This window comes from Mobula hypostoma, chromosome 4 (assembly GCF_963921235.1).
Source record: "Mobula hypostoma chromosome 4, sMobHyp1.1, whole genome shotgun sequence".
In the NCBI taxonomy this organism is placed as follows: domain Eukaryota; kingdom Metazoa; phylum Chordata; class Chondrichthyes; order Myliobatiformes; family Myliobatidae; genus Mobula; species Mobula hypostoma.
Window position 1 is genome coordinate 26,811,908 of NC_086100.1, and position 22,973 is coordinate 26,834,880.

General features: G+C 41.6%; 1 protein-coding gene and 1 long non-coding RNA gene across 3 annotated transcripts in view; one reads left to right on the plus strand and one right to left on the minus strand.

Annotated features, from left to right (window-relative positions):
- Positions 1-22,973, minus strand: part of dner (delta/notch-like EGF repeat containing) — a 329,950-nt gene that overhangs the window by 100,868 nt on the left and 206,109 nt on the right. The window lies entirely within an intron of this gene.
- The window catches only part of LOC134345193 (uncharacterized), a 54,655-nt gene continuing 47,875 nt past the window's right edge, over positions 16,194-22,973 (plus strand). The window contains exon 1 of the long non-coding RNA XR_010017632.1: positions 16,194-16,283. This is a non-coding gene — a long non-coding RNA (uncharacterized LOC134345193). The remainder of the gene's footprint in view (positions 16,284-22,973) is intronic.

Consider the following 22,973-nt stretch of genomic DNA (forward strand, 5'->3'; position numbering starts at 1 on the left):
ATAGCCAAGTCAACAATTTCGATATAATGCCCTCCTGATCTGACATATTTTCCATGACAGTACTCTTTGCAACAGAGCTCGACTCCTTCATTGGCGTTATTTTGTGCTGATGCAGAGTTACTCTTGAGTAGCTCACACTGCATGCTGGGGGAACTCAGCAAGTCAGGCAACATCCATGGAGGGGATTAAACAGTTCAAAGTTTCAGGCCAAGACCCTTCATCAGGACTGGAAAGGAAGGGGGCAGAAGCTAGAATAAGGAGGTGTGGGAGGGGAAGGAGTACGAGCTGGCAGGTGATCGGTGAGACCAGGTACCTAGGTTACTCTCAATATACTTCTGATACAATACAACTACGGATTACAGGTCTATAACAGGATACAATACTCCACACTAAACTCTCTCTCACCAATATTTTGAACAGTGTGGAACAGAATTGAATTACACAGTGACACAGCTGATAATGTTGCTGCCTTACGGGTTTAATCCTGACCTGCAAAGAGTTTGCATTATCTCCCCATGACTGCATTTATTTCCCTACATCCTATGGATGTGCTGATTGGTAGGTTACATTTCTGTTTCAAATTGCCTCTAATGTAGGTGGAGGGACACAATTAGTCACCGCTCAGTATACATCAAACCTGTCCTTTTGTTCTATATTCCCTACTGTGATCTTGCTCAAAGAAACTGGTTTTGACACTAGGCCTCATTGATTGTTAACAATACAGGGAGGGTTTGGCAGTTGGCTAAGCCATATCCCAAGCTGAACCAACTGTCAAAGTTGTTAGGAGATCAAAATGTTTATGAATACCTCTGAAAATTAAAGAAGAAATGTTAACAATATTTTGGGCTAATATTAGTACCACATAACATACTAAACTAGGCATGACAACCTGCCTCAGAGTACGGAAATGTTACGTTTATCCAGTTATGTTATATGGCTCAGAATGTTGAACAATATCTAGTAACATGAGGAAACGAATTGAAGCAGCAGAGATGTGGTTTTTTAGGAGGATGCAAAGAATATCATGGACGAAACAAATATCTAACGAGGATGTCATGAACAGAGCAAACACAAAAAGAGAAATAATGTATGAGATCATGAAAAGGCAACGTAACTTCATTGGACATGTGATTAGGAAAGAGGAGTTAGAATGCACGGTAATTACGGGAAAGATTGAAGGGAAGAAAGCAAGAGGAGGACAAAGACAAATGATGATGGAGACAGCAGACAGAGAACTGGAAATGAATACCAATGAATTGATCCACTTGACCCAAAACAGGAGTGTGTGGGCCATGGCAGTCAAAGCTCAAACTGGGCATGGCACCTGATGATGATGATGATGATGATTAGTACCATGAGGAATACAATTTCTATGTTATTGGTTAATCCAGAAGATGCACATGAATAGAAGTGAGATACAGGTAACATACCACATAAACTTATCAAATTCATGTGATGTCAAAGAAATGATAATTTATTTCTCAAGGGAACCCTCATTTACAAAAAAATACTACAATCCCATCAACCCAACAGTTTCCATTACCTTAGAAAACCAATTTAATATTTTTAAGTAATTATGTTCTTGATTAGATATGAAGTTCCTGTATGTGGCTGTCAAAGAAAACAGCTTTAGGAGAATCGTGTACTGTGATGTAATCTTCTATCTGGGATTCTTCATTAGAATGAGCTATTAAGAGGAGTCTAGACAGAGGCTGGAAGATAATTTAGCCTCTTTTCATCCCTGACAAGCTCGTACACTTCATTCTGGTCTAATTAGTTAGATTTATGAGAAGGATGGAAACAGTAGGGTGGAAAAAAACGTCTAAAATTCAGTAGAATTGATGTAATGAGCTAGGTCTCTGCGAACACCTTTCCCCATCCTTCTTACATTTTCTAGTTGATGGCAAATAGGAAGAAATATAGGAAGTGACCTCGAGGAAAGCCCCCTTTCCTCCCTGAGAAACAGGCACTCTGTCTGGCCACAGCCAAGGTGAGGAGGATCCTGGACAAGATAAACCCACGCAAAGCTGTGGGCCGGACAACTTACCTGGTCAGGTGCTGAGGTACTGTGCAATCCAACTAACAGAGGTCTTAACAGACATCTAAAAACCCTCTTTGAAACAGTTCACTGTCCTTGCAGGTTTCAAAGCAGTCGTCGTCATTCTGGTGCTACACTCCATCCTGCCCCACCAAGAAAATGATGCCTCATATATCAGGACACTGTTCATCGACTTCAGCTGAGGGCTTAACACAATCACCCCTCAGAGGCTGGTGGGTAGACTGTCCTCGTTGGGACTAAACACCCTTCTTAGTAACTGGATCCTGGATGTCTTGATGGAAAGACCCCAGTCAGTCCAAATTAGCAGCAATATCTCAAGTACTATCACGTTATGCACTGGTGCCTCCCTCCCACCCCTGGGCTGTGTGCTCAGCCCACTGCTGTTCATGCTGCTAATGCACAACTGCACTGCCAGATCCAGCTCAAACCGCATCATCAAGTTTGACGATAATACCAAAGTGGTTGGCTCATCAGCAACAATGATGAGCCGGCATACAGAGAGGAGGTAGGGAGGATGGTAAAATAGTGTGAGAACAACAACCTGATTCTCAACATGGACAAGATGAAAGAGATGCTTGTGAACTTCAGGAGGGCGCAGGTCGACCACACTCCATTGCACAACAATGGCACCACCGTGAGAAGACTGAAGAGCACAAGGGTCCTTGGTGTGCACATAATGGATGATCTAACCAGGACCCATAACACCCCTTTATTAGTCAAGAAGGCAGAGCAGCATCTCCACTTTCTGAGGATTTTAAGGTATGTAAAGCTTGCTGCCCCCATTCTAACACTTCTACAGAAGCACAACTGAGACTGTCCTGCCTGTCTGCATCATTTTGCGATATGGAGGCTGCAAGGCTTCGGACCCCAAGAACCTACAGAGGATACTTAAAATTGCCAAGAGGGGCCGGCTGGTGGTGCAATGACATCAGCGCCAGACTGTGGAATGGAGGTTTCCGGGTTCAAACCCAGCCAGGTCCGCTCCCGAGTACGCTTTCCATCCGTGCCGGGTCGACCTTGTAAAATAAAGGGAAAAATACTGCGAAATATCTGTGTGAGGAGTGGCGCGCCACACAGTCTCTCTCTCTTGCTCCACGCCTTGTAAAGGCATGAAAAATACATTGTCCCGCCAACATCGCACACGCACAGACGCACGCACGCAGACGCAGACGCACAGATGCATACGCCAAAAAAAAGAAAAAAAATTGCCAAGAGGATCACTGGGGTCTCCCTCTCCCACTATTTGTGACATTTACCAGGACTGTTGTAGACAAAGGACCCAAATCATCGTTGAGGATCCCTACCACCCATCCCACAATCTCTTTGACCCCCTGCCATCAGGAAGGAGGTGCAGAAGTGTCAGGACAAGAGCTGCCAGACGGGGTAACAGCTTCTTCCCTCAGACTGTGAGACGAATAGATATGCTGCCACTGCCCAGGTCTTGTCACTAGAACAGCCAGCTGTGCACTGTACTGTTTGCTGGTTACCTGTGCTGTGCACTATGTGCATTTGAATTATATTTTATGATCTTATTTACAGTAATATTTTGTTTTATGTGCTATGTGCGATTATACATATGTTTTGTGAATGCACCGTGGTCCAGAGGAACATTGTTTCGTTTAGTTCTGCATACTTTATGTACAGTCAGATGACGATAAACTTCATCTTGATGTCTCTCATAATGTGAAGCACCACAATCTATGCCTCCTGCTCTCCCGACAGCTGTTGCAGGAAGATGAGGCTGAGCATGTTTCTGTAAATACGAACTATGGTAGTACAGATACTTTAAAGCTCGGGCAATACTAAATCTCAGGTGCTAATTTCCCCAGACGCAGACAAAAACTGCTGCACAGTATTGTGTTAAAGTTAGTTATTTCTTTCTCATGGTTTCATGTGGACCCTTATTCACCAGGCTGTAGACTGAAAGTCACTGAAGCTCACTGATTGAAAAACACGAACTGACAGCAAATAAAGCAATAGCTCATGACTTAGTTTTTGAAATACATTCATCCATTATCCGATCAGTATTCATCTTGACCCAGAATATATAAATTGGAACTCCTAATGTAAGCAAATTTATCTAGGCCAAATACATTTTCTACACAACTTTTAAAAGACCACATTGATAAATTGGCTCCCTCGTGAGGTGGCAAAGCTTGGGTCCAGGCGGGCTCAAGATCCCTGTGAGTATCTGCCATGGCTGCTGTCGAATGATATGTTCTTGAATTAAACAAAAAAACCTTCCCTGTGGAATCAAGAGGAGCAAATGAATGAGTTCAAAGGGAGTTAGAAATTGGAGATATAAAATAGTCTGTCAGATTTTTAGGGCAGAATTTGCCCCAGTGCACAAGGAACCACATACCTCATTAAGTTAAAAAAATTCTGATATAATTGTCACAATGCATACATAACAGTAATATACTGATTAGGTTATTTGGCTAAAAACCACTGATCCAGAAACGACATTAAATGCCACCTCGATTGTAAATAAATTTGGAAAATAAAAAGATCAGTTATGATGACCATTAAATTACTAATTGTTGTGAACACACTGCTGGAGGGAAGAAATTCACCACCATTACTAGGGCTGGTCTGTAGATGACTCCACACACACAGAACGAAGAGTCACATAGTCATGGTTAGACAGCAGGGAGAAAAAACCTTTGGCCCAACTTACCCAAACTGACTTAGATACTTAACAGAGCTAGTCCCACCTGCCTGCATTTGGGACAAATCCCCATAAACCTTTCCTATCCAAATGCCTTTTAAATGGTATACATCTTCCTCCGGCAGCTTGTCCCTCTGTGTGACAAAGTTGTCCCTCAGGTCCCTTTTAAATCTTTCCACTCTCACTTTAAATCTATGACCTAGTTTTGGACTCCCTTACCCTGTGGCTATTCACCTTATCTATGTTCCCCATGATTTTATAAACCTCTGCAAAATCACCCCTCAACTTCTAATGTTCCAAGGAAAAGAGTTCCAACCGATCCAGCCTCTCCTTACAATTCAACCCCTCCAGTCCTGTTAACATTCATATTTTTTTGCTGTTAATTATATTCTTCCCATAGTAGCACAATTAGAGGCGTATGCAACTGCCACCTGACATCCCAACTCCTGTTCTCAGTATCCTGAACTTTGAGGCATGCATGCCAAATGCCCTCTTCAACATACTGTTGACCCATGTCATCATGTTTCAAGGAACTATATACCTGTACCCTTAGATCTCTCTGTTCTACAACATGACTCAGAGATTTACCACTTACAATGAAAGTCCTGTCTTGGTTTGCCTTAACAAAAAGGAACACTTCACAATGATGTAAATTAAACTCCAAATGCCATTCCATGTCCCACTGGCCCATTTGATCAAGATCCTATTGTAATCTTAGATAATTTTCTATGTTCAAAGTTCAAAGTAAAATTTATTTTCAGAGTGCACACATGTCACCACATACAACCCTGAGATTACTTTTCCTGCAGGGATACCTTGCAAATCTAAAGAACAGTATCCATAAACAGGATCTTATGTTCTACTGTCAACTATACTGCCACTTTTGGTGATATACAAAAACTTACTTCTTATGACACCTACATACTCATCCAAATCATTAATATAAATAGCAAAAAAATGTGGACCCAGCACTGATCCCTGTGGCTCAAATTTGGTCACAAGCATTCAGCCTGAATAACAATCCTCCACCATCAGCCCCTGTCCTTGGCAGTCAAGTCAATCCTTGCCCTGGCTCCCATGGGATCTAACTTTCTGGGCCAGGCTATCATATGGTCTTTTGGAAAGATTGAGAAAACAATTCCGTTCAAGAGAGGTTGGGGATTGGAAATAAATGGTCTCATGAATGGATAAAGAAACATCATTATCAAGTTTGTAGTGGAAATGAGAAAACCTGCCTACATCAGGGCCCATTGAGAAAAAGCAGGTGTGATGCCCTTCATTATCCAATAAGCGTCAGTGTCTGGCATGGATGCTGGAAGGCTAAAGAAATTCAGCACGTCCCCATTGACCCTCTGCAGTCTTTATAGATGCACCATCGAAAGCAGCCTCGCTGGAATCATCAGAGGCCCATAGCCTTCTGTACTTTGGCTAGACTCACAACCAGATATTAATGATACTAACTGAAGGGTAAATGCTGGTCATAAGTAGCATCTATAGGTGAATTTATTGTTTGTCAGATTTTTCACAATCAATGTGAGCCTGTCTAAATACCTCTTAAATGTTGCTACTCTATCTCCCTCTAGCGCCTCTACTGGTCAAACATTCTACACAATCCAACTCTCTACCCTTTGTTTCCCTTTAAATATTCACTCTCTCATCTTAAACATACGCCCTCTTATTTTATATGTGCCCACCACGGGAAGAAGATTCTTTCTATCTATATCTCTCCAAATCTTATAGACTTCTATTAGAGCAGTTACCACAAGAGTTGGTATGGCAACTGCTATGCCCAAGACCACAATAAAGTTCAGAGAGTTGTGGACACAGCTCAGTCCACCATGAAAACCATCATTCCTTCCATGGACTCCACCTACACTCTGCCTTGGAAAAGCAACCGACATAATTGCACCCCTGACATCCTCTCCTCTTCCCCCACCTTCCATTGGACAGAAGATACAAAAATGTGAAATCACACATCACCAGGCTCAAAAGAAGCCTCGACTCCACCGTTAAAAAACTTCTGAATGGATCGTTTTAAACACAGAGAGTGGTAGGTGTGTGGAATGTACTGCCAAATGCGGTGGTAGAGACAGATGTATTAGGAACATGTAAGACACTCTTAGATAGACACATCAATTAATTAAAGAAAAATGGAGGGCTATGTAAGAGGCCTCCGGAACAAGAGTTACACATGCCCTTACATTTCCTCCCTTACCACCATTCAGGGCCCCAAACAGTCCTTCCACGTGAGGTGACACTTCACCTGTGAGTCGGCTGGGGTGACATACTGCATCCGGTGCTCCCGATGTGGCCTTCTATATATTGGCGAGACCCAACGCAGACTGGGAGACCGCTTTGCTGAACACCTATGCTCTGTCCGCCAGAGAAAGCAGGATCTCCCAGTGGCCACACATTTTAATTCCACATCCCATTCCTATTCTGACATGTCTATCCACGGCCTCCTCTACTGTAAAGATGAAGCCACACTCAGGTTGGAGGAACAACACCTTATATTCCGTCTGGGTAGCCTCCAACCTGATGGCATGAACATCGACTTCTCTAACTTCCATTAATGCCCCACCTCCCCCTCGTACCCCATCTGTTATTTATTTTTATACACACATTCTTTCTCTCACTCTCCTTTTTCTCCCTCTGACTATACCCCTTGCCTATCCTCTGGGTTCCCCCCCCCCCACCTTGTCTTTCTCCCTGGGCCTCCTGTCCCATGATCCTCTCATATCCCTTTTGCCAATCACCTGTCCAGCTCTTGGCTCCATCCCTCCCCCTCCTGTCTTCTCCTATCATTTTGGATCTCCCCCTCCCCCTCCCACTTTCAAATCTCTTACTAACTCTTCCTTCAGTTAGTCCTGACGAAGGATCTCGGCCTGAAACGTCGACTGTACCTCTTCCTAGAGATGCTGCCTGGCCTGCTGCATTCACCAGCAACTTTGATGTGTGTTGCTTGAATTTCCAGCATCTGCAGAATTTCTGTTGTTGGCTATGTAAGAGGGAAAGGTTAGATTGATCTTGGAGTAGGATAAAATGTCAGCACAATATTGTGGGTTGAAAAGTCTGAAATGTGTTGTACTGTTCTATATTCTATGTTCTATATACATACTGATCATTCACTACCTATGTCTCTGCATTAGGTCCATAGCCTTCCTGTACCTTAGCTAGTCACATAAGCAGGGATGTTATAACAAGCAGATATTAATGACACTAGTTGAAAGATAAATGTTGGTCATAGGTAGCAACTGTAGGTGAATTAATTGCTTGTTAGATTTTTCACAACCAATGTGAGCCTGTCTAAATGCCTCTTAAATGTTGTTATTGTATCTCCTTCCACCACCTCTACCTGTCAAAGATTCTACATAATCCAACTCTCTACCCTTTGTTTCCCTTTAAATATTCGCTCTCTCGTCTTAAGCATATGCCCTCTTATTTTATATGTGCCCCATGGGAAAAAAATTATTCCTATCTATGTCTCGCCAAATTTTATAGACCCCTATTAGAGCAGCTCTCAGTCTACCTTGCTCCAGGGAAAACAAACCCAGCCCAACTAGATACGGGCAAGAACAAGATGGACTCAACTCCTGTCCCCTGTTCATCTCTTGCAGGACAATTGTGGTTGCATTTCCATATCATGGCCCTGTGGCTTCCAATGTCCCATCAGCCTTCCTGATGCCTGTGAGGGCGTATACTGGAGTATACTGAGGGTAGCCGATGAGTCTCAAACCCTCGGTGAGATAGGGAGTTGTCTATCCCAGCATGCGCAGACAGACTGCGGCAGATTGAGCGGACGAGACCAATGGAAGGTCCAACGGTCAAGAAGGTGGTCTCTGCAAGCGTCATGGAACGTGTAGAGCAGGACAAGACACAGAAGACATCCTGGTCATCCACTGCGCCTAGTCCCATCTCCAGCCGTCTCGACTCTGTCTTGCCACTGGATCCAGATGGGAATTGGGAAGAGAGAGTGAGGCTGACGCTGTGCAACTCTCCCTCACTTAATCCAAGTCACGCGCCAGTCTCGACACTATCAATAATGGTGTCGAGGTCCTCATCGACGTACGATGGACGAACAACAACAACAACATACTGGAGTTAGGGTATATAGCAAATCTTAATCTTACCAGCAACCAACCTTCAGATTTGAAAGTGGATTGCAGACTGAGTTTAAAACAGTTCAGAACAATGGGACCTCAGATGCCTACATGTGCATGAATACAGTCTGGAGACAGTGGAGATTAACATTCATTTTGGGTGTCTGAAGTGTGGGTGGGAAGAAGGAGGTGTTTGTATGTAATTCAAAGGAAGCATTGAAGATACATTGTTATTACATAATTGTCATGATCTTTAGCATATAAAAATATGATGTAATATTGGGTCGAACAGGCCTCTTCTTCCAAGAGTGTCTCAATATGATGCCTGTTGCTTGTTTTGGCTGAATAAAACACTTCTATATCCATTAGCTTCAGTATCTCTATGGTGACTTTGTTCACATCACAACATTGCTTAAGATGGAGTGGTCCATGAGAGGCAACCAAAGCCCAAGTACCATCAACTAAAGTCTCACCCATGGAACACCCAGCCTGGCCACAAGGTACTTGTGCTGTCGGGAGACCTCTAACATTATTTCCGAGTTTCTCATAAGATCTAAGATATACAGTGGCAAAACTGCTGAAAATATTTCAATTAACTTTAAAGATTGTTAATGAAAAATGGAAATGAAACTCAATTGCATTCAATTTATGGAAGTTAATGAAGTGTTGACATTAACAAAAGCAGTAAAACCACCTCACTAACCTTATTCTTGTAGGTTCATGGATTCATTCAAATCAATGGTTAGATGTGTCATAGGGGTGGTGTAAAGCCGGGGTGGGGGGTGGGGAGGGGTGGATTAGCTAGAAAGTGTACCTGAGCCCTTATCACATTAAGGATATCCTTATGATTTCACCGAAACCCTAAAGATACCTCTGAGTGTTACAGCATGCAGATTAATATTGGATTTAGCAACACACCACATCAATAATCCATCCAGGGACAAGCACCACAAATCTCAATCATGCTGGTGTGTCTTCCTAATAACAAAAAAATATGTTTTAAATCTATACTTATTATTCGAAAAATTGCGTAGGTTTTGCAGTATTTTCTCCATAAGTAGAATTGTAGCAAGTGACAAGGGATGATGAATGAGAGTCAGTCACGGCTTTGTTGATAGCTCACATCTTTTTGAGTCCCTACTCCAGGGACTTATGTATCAGATTCCAGACTGATATATCAGTACACTACTGGGTATATTTAAAACAGAGGTTGATAGGTTCTTGATTAGTCAGGGCGGCAAAGGTTATGGGGAGAAGGCAGGAGAACGGGGTTGAGAGGGATAATAAATCAGTCATGATTGAATGGCAGAGCAGACTTGATGGGTCGAATGGCCTAATCCTGCTCCTATATTTTGTGGTTTCATGGAGTATTGTACCTTCAGAATAGCCATCTTTTGGATCACACATTACTCCTACACCGGTTGTAAGAAATCTCCTGACAAGCAGTAAAGTTACCTACAGATATAATAGCCAATGTTTATCCTTCAATTAACAACATTAGCATCTTGTTGTTGAAACATTCTTGCATATGAGAATTTGCAACACATAGATCGATGTTGTGTTTACTTTCAATACTTCAAAAATACTTGGTTGGTTGTAATATTTAGTTGTTTATGGTCAAGAATGATGCTATGGTGCTATATATTCAATGGCCACTTTATCAGGTACATCTGTACACCTGCTTGTTAATACAAATATCTAATCAGCCAATCAATTAGCAGCAACTCATTGCATAAAAGCATGCAGGTGTGGTCAAGAGGTTCAATTGTTTTCATACCAAACATCAGAATGGGGAAGAAATGTGATCTAAGTGACTTTGACCGTGGAATGATTGTTGGTGCCAGATAGGGTGGTTTGAGTATCTCAGAAAATACTGACCCCCTAGAATTGTCACGCACAACAATCTCTAGAGTTGATAGGGAATGGTGCAAAAAACAAAAAAAATCCAGTGAGCAGCAGTTATGTGGGGAAAAAATGCCTTGTTAATGAGAGAGGTCAGAAGAGAATGGCCAGACTGGTTCAAGCTAACAGGAAGGTGACAGTAGCTCAAATAACCATACATTACTGCAGTGGAATGCAGAAGAGCATCTCTGAAAGCACAACACACTGAACCTTTAAGTGGAAGGACTACAGCAGCAGAAGGCCATGAACATATATACTCAGTGGCCATTTACTGTATTCTGTTCACATAAATATTTAATGTGCTAAAATACAGACGTAATCCTAAAACTAGTTCCTGATGAGTAGGCAGTCTTGTTCCTGGTCGCCGCAAAAAAAAACTGGTAAAGACATGTTCAAGAGGTTCAATTGTTGTTCAGACCAAATATCTGAATGGGAAAGAAATGTGATCTCGGTGACCTTGACCGTAGAATGATTGCTGGTGTCAGAGAGGGTGGTTTGAGTATCTCAGAAACTGCTGATCTCCTTGGATTTTCACAGATAATAGCCTCTAGTGTTTATAGAGAATGGTGTGAAAAACAAAAAAAAACACACATTCTTGAGTAGCATTTCAGTGGGCGAAGATGCCTTGTTAATGTGCGAGATAAGAGGAGAATAGCCAGATTAGTTCAAAGTTCATAATTCAAAATCAATTTATTATCAAAGTTCATATATGTCACCATGTACAACCTTAAGATTCATTTTCTTGTGGGCACTCACAGTGAGTACAAGAAACACAACGGAATCAGTGAAACAGGATAGACTAATAACCAATGTGCAAATGGCAACAAATTGCACAAATACAAATAAATAAATAAACAAACCAATGAATAAATATTGAGAGCATGAGATGAAGAGTCCTTGAAAGTGAGTCCGTAGGTTGTGGGAACTATACAGTGATGGGGCAAGTGAAGTTATCCCCTCTGGTTCAAGAGCCTGATGGCTGAAGGGTAATAAGTGTTCCTGAACTTGGTGGTGTGGATCCTGAGGTTTCTGAACCTTCTTCCTGATGGCAGCAGTGAGAAGAGAGCATGGCCATGGTGGTGGTGGTCCTTGATGATGGATGCTGCTTCCCTGTGATAGCGCTCCAGCTTGATATGTTCAATGGTGGGGAGAGTTTCACCCATGAAGGACTGGGTCATATCCGTTACTTTTGGTAGGATTTTCCATTCATGGGAATTTGTGTTTCCATACCAGGCTGTGAGGCAACCATCAATATGCTCTCCACCACACACCTGTAGAAGTTTGTCAAAGTTTTAGATATCATGCTGATTCTTCACAAACTTCTACAGAAGAGGAGGTTGCTGTGCTTTCTTTGCAATGGCATTTACAAGCTGGACTGATCCTCTGAAGTGATAATAACAAGAAATTTAAAGTTGCTGACCCTCTCCAGCTCTGATCCCTGATGTGGACTGGCTCATGGACCTCTGGATTCCTCCTCCTGAAGTCAATAATCAGCTATTTCATCTTGCTGACACTGAGTGAGAGGGTCTGGTTGTGGCACCACTCAGCCAGACTTTCAGCCTCCCTCCTGTACGCTGATTCGTCTCCACCTTTAGCCAACGACAGTGGAGTCGTCAGTAAACTGAAACGTGGCATTGGAGCTGTGCTTAGCCTCACAGTCATACGTACTGTGTAAAGCGAGTAGAGCAGGGGGCTAAGCACACAGCCTTGTGGTGCACCCGTGCAGATGGAGGATGTGGATGGGATGTTCAAGCTGACAGGAAGGCTACAGTAACTCACGTAACCATGCGTTGCAACAGCAGTGTGCAGACGAGCACCTCTGAATGTGCAACACGTCAAACCTTGAAGTGGACGGGCTACCGCAGCAGAAGACCACGGACAAACACTCAGTGGCCACTTTATTAGGTACAGGAGGGGCCCAACCAAGTGGCCACCGAGTGTACCACATGGAGCCACTCCATTGATCCTGTTCTGATTATCAAGCACCAACTTACTCCAATGGCATTTTGTTCTCATGTTCCCATTGGTTTCCACCAGATTCTACCGCTCACAGATTGCAGGCTAGGAATAATATAACTTACAAACACACCCTTGCGATGTGGGAGAAACCAGAAGAAGCCCATGCAGTCAAAGAAGAACTTGCAAATTCTACATTGGTAGTTGGACATCAGGTCTGAACCCAGTCATTGGAATTATGAGGTAACAACTTTGCCGATGCACCTTTGTGCTTACACTAGATAAATGCAAACCTTGTGTGTACCGTGTGACCTGAGCGATATGCTTTATTTTCTGTTTGTGCATGTGTCTTTTCCACAATTTTAAATTTTGCTGAAAATTCAAAAAGCACTCATGGTGGTTGTTGACTAATGCAATGGAAAGCTAAACAGATCTATCACTCTTTGCCAGCTGCTGCTACATTAGCTTTCTGCACTGCTTTGTATTACAAATAAGTTTATCGCATCAATTTAAGGGTTTACTGACAGTAATAAAACTGCAATTCCAGCAGTAACTATTGACTTAAATCATTGGAAGAACTTTGGATAATTGAGAGCAAATCAAAAGTGAAATGGGTAGACAGGCACTTTGCCCAGTATTTGCAAGTAATGAATTTCAAACAGCATGGAAGTTCAAGTCCAAGTTCAACTTTAATTGTCATTCAACCATATCCATGAATACAGCCAAATGAAATAGCATTTGCCAAGGTGCAAAACACAGTATCAACAGTCACACACAGCACAAGGCACATATAGCACATTTAAGATATCAGTAACATACAGTCACACAAAAAAAATATAGTGAACTCGGGGGGGGGTGGTGGGGGGTAGGTGGGTGAGAAGCACTGATACTGCAATGCTCCACCTCCGATGCCTTTCCCACAGGTGACTGTAAACAGGCGACACCTCGGCTTGAGGCCTAGCTGGAAGGATTAGGATTTTATCCCTACAAGCTCCAGAACATGGGAGGAGAAGATGGCGGCGTGACGCAGCTCGCAGCAGCCACTCCGGTGGTGATGTCTGTTATCTGTCACGTAGGGTGCCGTGCACAATCCTGATTTGATGGAGACAGACGTGAGAGCACGGAGGAACATCTGGTGAAACTTCTGAAATGCCTGCTTCACTGCTGCTGCTACTGTGTGATCCAGAATCTACAGAGGGGAAGGCCCCGAGTCCTCGGCTTTGCTTGTTGCTCGGCGGCCGGGGCGGTGTCGAAGCGCTCAGCAGAGATGGTGCTCGGTGCTTGGTGCTTGGTGCTGGTCAGAGGCTCGAAGTTTTCGGACGGACTCAGGGTCGGCTGTGGTCGGGTGCTTCCAATGCATCGGCAAGTTTGCGGCGCTTGGAGGTTCATGGCAGGGAGAGTTTCTCCCTTCTACTGTCTGCGTGAGATGATGAGGCTATCGGGACTTGAGACCTTTTTTTTTTACCGTGCCCATGGTCTGTTCTTTATCAAATTACGGTATTGCTTTGCACTGTTGTAACTATTTGTTATAATTATGTGGTCTTGTCAGTCTTAGTCTTGGTTTGTCCTGTGTTTCTGTGATATCACTCTGGAGGAACATTGTATCATTTTCTTAATGCATGCATTTCTAAATGACAATAAACGAGGTCTGAGTGCCCTCATAATCTAAAAATCTAACATGTTCAAACAAATAATGTGCGCTACCTTTCTTTTTAACAGACAACTTCATTCGATTATCTTCATTTACACTATTGGAATGTGCCAAATTGGCACTTGTACTGAAATGGCTGGTGTTATGATTATCATCAGAATCCCATTTTGCTCAAAGCTGGAGGCAGTTATATTTGTACCAGGACTTGTCTGTATTTCCCAGCTGTGTTCAGGCTGGTAATACTGGTGACATCTTCCGGCCTACCAGCTGGACACTATCCAAATTTCTGAAGATGCCAGCTCTCAGGCTGGAGAGTTAGCCTGCTGAGCTCGTACCACTTTTTAATAATGCATGTACAATAGTCCCTTTGAAATGAAAGGCAGAACTTGACCACTAATTGCATAGGTTTAAATGCCTTTTGACTGTGTGCAGATATAACCTTACAAGTTTTAACTTTAAAAGCATGATCTTAATCTGTTAAATTTTTAACTCTTCATTTTTGACTGGGCCCTGAATGATTTGAGCATATACTAATATCAGGACAGCCTTAAACCTGGCCCTATATAACTGGCAGTAATGCTGTTACAGTATGCACCCGACCACACCAGCTTCCTGGGTTTAGACGCTCAGTTTCTCTGAAGAATGGATAGCTGGTGTGGCCCCTTTAAAAATTCAGGCCCACTCCTCCAATTGGCAGCCAAGTTTTGGCACCGGTAGTTTAATATTTAAAGAGCACCTGAACTCAGGTTCAGCCCTCAAGCATCTGCGATTGTGGCTTTGGATCTCTGTCTCGTTTGGATTCTCGTCTAGCACCTAGTCAAGAACCCTGTCCTATCTCAATCTCAAAATCACATCTCGAGTCTAGTCTCGGATACTCCGGCACTTGGGTCCTTACCGTTCTTGCCTAGTCCTCGTCACAAATGTTATGGGATCAGTGGGTTAATATGTGCATTTTCTTTTATCCTCTCAACTTTGCTTTAATGAGTCTTATCTTCTCTGCACCAGTAAAGCTCCATCCTGCTCCAACTCTTTGTCAAAGATTACGGGATGTCTGCATTGAGTTTTATGTGAGCATTTTCGATGTAAACTGTATGAAAAGAGCAGTGTTAAGCGATTTATTGTTATCTTTAACGATTCTGTTTGATGGGCAATGCAGCATTTAATATGGTGGATTTACAATAACAGTGCCTTTAAATAATATTAACCCTCATAAACATATTCAAATCTCTCAGACATTTCAGCCATCTTATGCAGGGAAACACAACCGCTGGGGAATGGATACCCCAAGGAGAGGAAGCACTCATCAGGTCAGGTAACATTTGTAGAAAAAGAATCAATAATGTTTCAGGAACAACACACAAAGCACTGGAGGAACTCAGCAGCGCTTAAGGAGAAAATTGGACAGTCAGGTCTGAGAATCTTTGTCAGTTCTGAAAAAGGATCTTGACATGAACTGATAAATTTGGTTCTCTTTGTTCAGATGCTACCTGGCCTGCTGAGTGTCTCCAGCATTTTCTGCTTTCATTTCAGATTTCCAGCATCTGTGATTTTTAAAAAAATCATTCACTGTTTGGAGCCTGATAGAATTGTTTATTCAAGGCAGATAATAGTTTTGTTTAGATGGAAGCACTCTCACACCCAATGCATATACCCAGGCCAGATATAACCAATCTTTTGCATATAACAGAGAAGCTTTGCATGTGTCTGGAGGCGATAAAGGGGAGAAGTGTGCGTCCCGTGTGTATGAATGGAAAATTATTCCAGGTTTCTAAAGAATACCTTTTCTTGAGGGATAGAAATTCTTTTAAGTCAGCCCTGTAAATAATTTAAAGCATATTTTATTTATCTTTTCTCTAGGCAGTCCCTTCTGATGGAGGATGGCTTGCTTCCACTTATTTATCACATATTCTGCGAAGGCCAGCATCTTCAAATACTAATGTATTTAAGGTGAGAGTGGGAAAGTTTAGGCAAGGCAAGGCAAGTTTATTTGTACAACACTTTTCAAACACAAGGCAGTTCAAAGGGCTTTACATAAAACAAAATATAAAAATCAAACATCAAATTTCAGGCAATATAAAGAGAATAAAATCACACACAAAAATAAAGGAACAGGCGTTACAGTGCGGGAGATTCTAATTAAAAGCTACAGCAAAAAGAACAGTTTTAAGCCTCAATTTAAAAGAGTTTAAAGTTGGAGTAGACTTTAGATCCTCCGGAAGGTTATTCCAGATATATGGAGTATGGTAACTAAAAGCTACTTCACCACATTTAGTGTTGACCCTGGGGTCGGTAAGCAGACCCACCCCAGACGATCTGAGAGGTCGGGAACGTTCATAATGCAGCAAGAGATCGGAGATGCATTTTGGTCCTGGACCATTCGGTGCTTTATAAGCCAGCAGTAATATTTTAAAGTCAGTCCTCTGATGGACGGGAAGCCAGTGTAGGGATCTGAGAACTGGAGTGACATGTTCTACTTTCTTGGTCTTAGATGATATGACAGGGCAAGTGTTTTCTTTTTACACAGAATGGGATACTGTTGTGACAAGCAGATATGGTAATGGTGTTTGAGGTTTTTAGATAGACACATGAAAATGCAGGGAACGTTGGAGTATGGATCAGATGCAGACAGATGAGATTCAGTTTAAATTGGCTTCATGTTTGACACAGACACTGTGACTTGAATGACTTGTTCCTGCGTTGTATTGTTCTGTATGTGTTCTATGTACTGCACACCATTAATCGCCATTGAAGTAAATATTCACTTTAGGAGGCATTATCTATTGTTTGCCTTACTTGAGTCTGAAATCAGATACAGGGCACATCAGAAGGAAAGAATACTTCCCTCCTCTTAAGAAGCTTGGTGGATCAAGTGAATTTTTATGATTATTTCTTTACTTCAGAATCAAATTATTGATCCTAGATTTTCATTTTACATTTATTTAACTGCTCAATTTTTAAATTTCTAGCTCTGATAGGATTTGAATTCACGCCCGTTAGTTACTATTCTAGTGAAATAGCTGCTTTTTAATAACAAAACGCATATGCCGCACACCTGACTAATATCTGGTACATTATTGGATCTTTTCTCTGGAAATCAATTTCCCATAATGATAATGAGGAGGATTGCCTGCCCTGGACTTGAGATAAAAGTACTGTCAGCCTGACTGCCAGACTCTGGAGTGGAGATATATCATGTTGTGTTGCTTTTGATGTTCTCTCCCTCTGAGCTTAACCCAGCTGACTGTAATGTTCATTTTTAACATCAAAGTTATCTCACTGTTTTTATAGACCTGGGTTACTTCATTGGTCACAGGGAACTAGACAGTATGTCATCAGTGACAGGGATGTGTAGAATATTGCAAAGGAAATTGTAACCTAGCAAACATCACCAGGGAGTCAGATCTAAGGGATAAGCTGGGGGCTCTTTTTTTTTAAACTTTTTTTGTAAGATATAAGAACTCATGGACATTCCTTTCAATAACCTGAATCCTGGTGATGGCATTCGCAGGAATGCAGGAACGTAAGGAGCTGTAGAGAGTAGTGTACTCCGCCCAATAAGTCACTGGCTCATCCCTCCCCACATCAGAGGTATCTACATGAAGCACCGCCTCAAAAAGGAAACATCTATCATCAAAGATTCCCATCCTCTGGATCATGCCATCTTCCTGGGCATGATCCTTCGGGCAGAAGGTACACAGGCCTGAAGCCCCCCACTACCAGGTTCAGGAACAGCTATTTCCCTTCAAAGATTTAGTTCTTGAACCAACCTGCACAGCTCTAATCACTAACTCAGTGTACCAACACTATGAGCATTTTGACTACTTTCAACAATAATTGACTTTGTTTTCTTTTTGTTCTAATTGTGTTCTTTCTTGTGTAATTTATGTCACATTTTCTTGTGAATGCTGTGTATCTGATGCTATGTAACTGTGATACTTCCATGTGTATATACAAATACTTGAACACTGACAATAAGCTTGACCTCAAAGTACACTGATTATCAAATATGTATGCAGTATACAACCCTGAGATACGTCTTCCCACAGACAGCCACGAAACAAAGAAACACTGTGGAACCCGTTCAAAGAAAACATCAAACACTCAACCCGTAAAAGAAAAATAAGAACAAATTGTGCTAACGGCAAAAAAGAATGAACAACACACAGAAACTTCAAACCGTAGAGCTTTAAAACAGTCTAGGAATGTTCAGTTTAGTTCAATTTAGTGATGCGTCGTTTGGTGACTACAGGCTGGACAGCCAGTTTGCCCTGATCAAAATGGTGCAAACTAAAAAGGAGTAATTAGAAACCAGAAACATAGGTAACATGAACTGAAGCGTCCTCTAAAAATGAGTCCAATCCACAAACCGCACCGATCAAACCTCCCCCTAGACCCCGGCACCTTCCTCCAGCAGGAGCGAGTGAGAGTGAGAGGGAGACCAGTTAAATGCAAGCAAATAGCGCTCAACACCTGTTCACCTTCCACTCTCATTCTCCTTGATTTCAAACTTGCTCCACGCTTTAATTGGCGAGAAATTGAGTCTTATTTACTTTTGACTATAGCGCAACCTGCTATCGCCAAGTCAACCATGCAAACCACACTTACACCAAAATCAGACCATTTCCCAGACAGATGAGTGCAAGAGTGAAAGCTGACACACATTAGAACTGAGGTAATATCATTTTCAAGTATTAATGCTTCCACCAACATTACTAAAATGATACCTGGTCAGTGTCTTGTGAAAACCAACAGCCATGTTTTCTTTCAAAGTGGCCATAATGCAGAAATGCTTGGCTGGCTACAAAGTGCTAGCACACATTATATACACTCAGTGGTCACTTTATTAGGCACACCTGTACATCTGCTCCTTAATGCAAAGATGTAATTAACCAATCATGTGGCGGCAACTCATAAAAGCATGCAGACATTGTCAAGAGGCTCAGCTGTTGTTCAGACCAAATATTAGAATGGGCAAAACTGTGATCTAAATGACTTTGACCATGGAATGATTGTTGATGCCAGATTGGGTGTTTTGAGTATCATAGAAACTGCTGATCCCCTGGCATTTTCACGCACAACAGTCTCTAGAGTTACAGAGAATGGTGCAAAAAGCAAAAAAAAATTCAGTGAGTGACTGTCCGGTCAGACTGGTTTAAACTGACAGGAAGGCCTCCCCCCACCTTCTTTATAGGGCTTCTGCCCCTTCCCTCTTCAGACCTGACGAAGGGTTCCGGCCTGAGACGTTGACTGATCGTTTCCATGGATGCTGCCCGACCTGCTGAGTTCCTCCAGCTTGTTGTGAGTGTTACAACAGTAATGTGCAGAACGCATCTCTGAATGCACAACATATGAAACCTTGAAATGGATAGGCTACAGATGCAGAAAACCCCACCGGATTCCTAAGGTGTACCTAATAATGTGTCCACAGAGTGTAGATATAAACCCGTTACAAAATTTATATCTTTCCAAAGAATCAGAATCAGAATCAGGTTTATTATCACTGGAATGGGTGGTGAAATTTGTTAACTTAGCAGCAGCAGTTCAATGCAATACATGATCATATAGAAAGGAAAAGAATATAAAAAATAAGGAAGTCAATTACAGAAAGTGTGTGTATTTATACAGTATATATACACACAGTATGTTTATTGGATAGATTAAAAAATAGTGCAAAAGCAGAAATAATATATATAAAAAAGTGAGGTAGTGTTCATGGGTTCAATGTCAATTTAGAAATCAGATGGCAGAGGGGAAGAAGCTGTTCCTGAATCACTGAGTGTGTGCTTCAGGCTTCTGTACCTGCTTCCTGAAGGTAACAGTGTGAAGAGGTCATATCCTGGGTGATAGGGGTCCTTAACATTGAATGTTGCCTTCCTGAGTGTTTTAGTTGACAAACCAAATCTCTCCAAACTCCTAATGAAATATAGCCACTGTCTTGCCTTCTTTAGAACTGCATCTATATGTTGGGACCAGGTTAGATCCTCAGAGATCCTCTTGACTCCCAGGAACTTGAAATTGCTCACTCTCTCCACTTCTGATCCCTCTATGAGGATTTATAGATGGTATTTGATATATGTCTAGCCACACAGTCGTGGATATAGGGAGAGCAGAGCAGTGGGCTAAGCATACACCCCTGAGGTGCGCCAGTGTTGCTCATCAGTGAGGATGAGATATTATCACCAATCCACACAGAGTGTGGTCTTCTGGTTAGGAAGCTGAGGATCCAATTGCAGAGGGAGGAACAGAGGCCCAGGTGCTGTAGCTTATTGATCAGGATTGTGGGAATGATGGTATTAGAAGCTAAGCTGTAGTCAATGAATAGCATCCTGACATAGTTGTTTGTATTCATGTGTTCTTAGATCAGGTGATCTAAGTACACATGAAGAGCCATTGAGATTGTGCCTGCTGTAGACCTATCGTGATGATAGGCAAATTGCAGTGGGTCCAGGTCCTTGCTGAGGCAGGAGTTCATTCTAGCCATGACCAACCTCTCAAAGCATTTCATCACCATAAATGTGAATGCTACTGGGTGATAGTCATAGGAGCCATAAGACATAGGAGCAGAATTAGGCCATTTGGTTGATCGAATCTGCTCTGCCATTCAGTCATGGCTGATCTTTTTCTCCCTTCTTCAGCCGCACCACCCGGCCTTCTCCCCGTAACCTTTGGTACCATGGCCAACCCAGGACCTATCATTCTCTGTCTTAAATGCAGCCAACAACCTGGCCTCCACAACTGCCTGAGGCAGAAAATTCCACAAATTCAGCACCCTCCGACTAAAGAAGTTACTCTGCATCTATGTTTTAAATAGACACCCCTCTATCCTGATGCTGTTCCTTCCTGTCCAAGACTCCCACCATGGGAAACATCCTTTCTGACACCTACCTTGTCTAGACCTTTCAACACTCAAAAGGTTTCAATGAGATCCCTCCTCATCCTTCTAAGTTCCAGTGAGTACAGGCCAAGAGCCATCAGTTCCTCATATGATAACCCTTTCATTCCTGGAATCATCCTTGTGAACCTCCTCTGAACCTCTCCAGTGGCAGCACATCTTTTCTTAGATGAGGAGCCAAAACTGTTCCCAATACTCAAGGTGAGGCCTCACCAGTGCCTTATAAAACCTTGGCATCACATACCTGCTCATATATTCTAGACCTCTTGAAATGAATGCTAACATTGCTTTTTCCTTTCTCAATTCAACCTGCAAGTTAACCTTTAGGGTATTCACACAAAGATTCCCAAGACCCTTTGCATCTCAGATTTTTGGGATTTCTTCCCATTTAGAAAATAGTCTGCACATTTATTTCTTCTATCAAAGTGCATGACCATGTACTGTCCAACATTGTATTTCTTTCTTTTCAAATCTTTTATTGTTATATTATACAGAAAAAAATAACATGAGTACATTGAAGTAACAACACTTACAATGTCTCAAAAATGACATTATCTTAAAGATTGAAAAAAAATTGTGATAACAAAAAAAACCTACTAAGCAGAAAAGTGAGAAGAAAAAAAGAACCCATTAGGTGTACAACCCTGGAGTCATGCGTCATACAAAAAGCTTCTAAAAATAAACACCAAACCGCCAGCAAGAAAAGAAAATATACTAAAAAATTTACAATTAGATCGTGGAAAAATTATATCAATTAGCTCAAATGATAATAACGAGCAAATGAGCCCCATCTTTTCTCAAAATCAAATAAAGGTTCAAAGGTTCGACTTCTAATTTTCTCCAAACTAAGACATAGCATCAGTTGAGAGAACCATTGTGACAAAGTGGGAGCTGATGTTTCCTTCCACTTCAACAAAATGGCTCTCCTAGCCATCAGTGTAACAAGTGCAATAACATGTTGGTCAGACACAGAAATACCATGAATATTTTGAAGAATTATTCCAAAAAGCACAGTTAATTTACTAGGTTGTAGATTAATTTTAAGTGCTTTAGAAATTGTTGAAAAAACCGACTTCCAGAACTGTTCCAATATAGAACAAGACCAAAACATATGTGTCAGTGTAGCTATCTCAGTTTTACATCTATCACAATGACTATCAACATTAGAAAAGATTTTAGAAAGTCTCTCCTTCGTCAAATGATAACGATGTACAATTTTAAATTGAATCAATGAATGGCTAGCATAAATTGAAGAAGTGTTAACCAACTTCATAATCCACATCCAATCCTCCATCATAAGAGTCAAATTAAGTTCCTTTTCCCAATCCTGTTTAGTCTTAGATAAAGGACGCTTATCCCATTGTGATAATAAATTATAAATTCTTCCAATAGAACCCTTAATCAAAGGATTCATACTCATAATACTATCTAACAGGTCAGCCTCCAATAAGTAAGGAAAATTACTTAGATATTTTTGTAAAAAATGTCTAACTTGAAGGTATTGCAGAAAGTGTGAGTATGAAAGGAAATATTTATCAATTAATTGTTCAAAAGACATCAATATATCTTCTTTAAATAAATCCAAAAAAGAATTAATACCTTTATTTTTCCAAAGTAAAAAAATTGGATCACTCAAAGAAGGCTTAAAAAAGTAATTTCGATAAATTAAACTACAAACTTTAAAGTAAAATCTCAGATTTCTGGGGTTTCTTCCTGTTTAGAAAATAGTCTGCACATTTATTTCT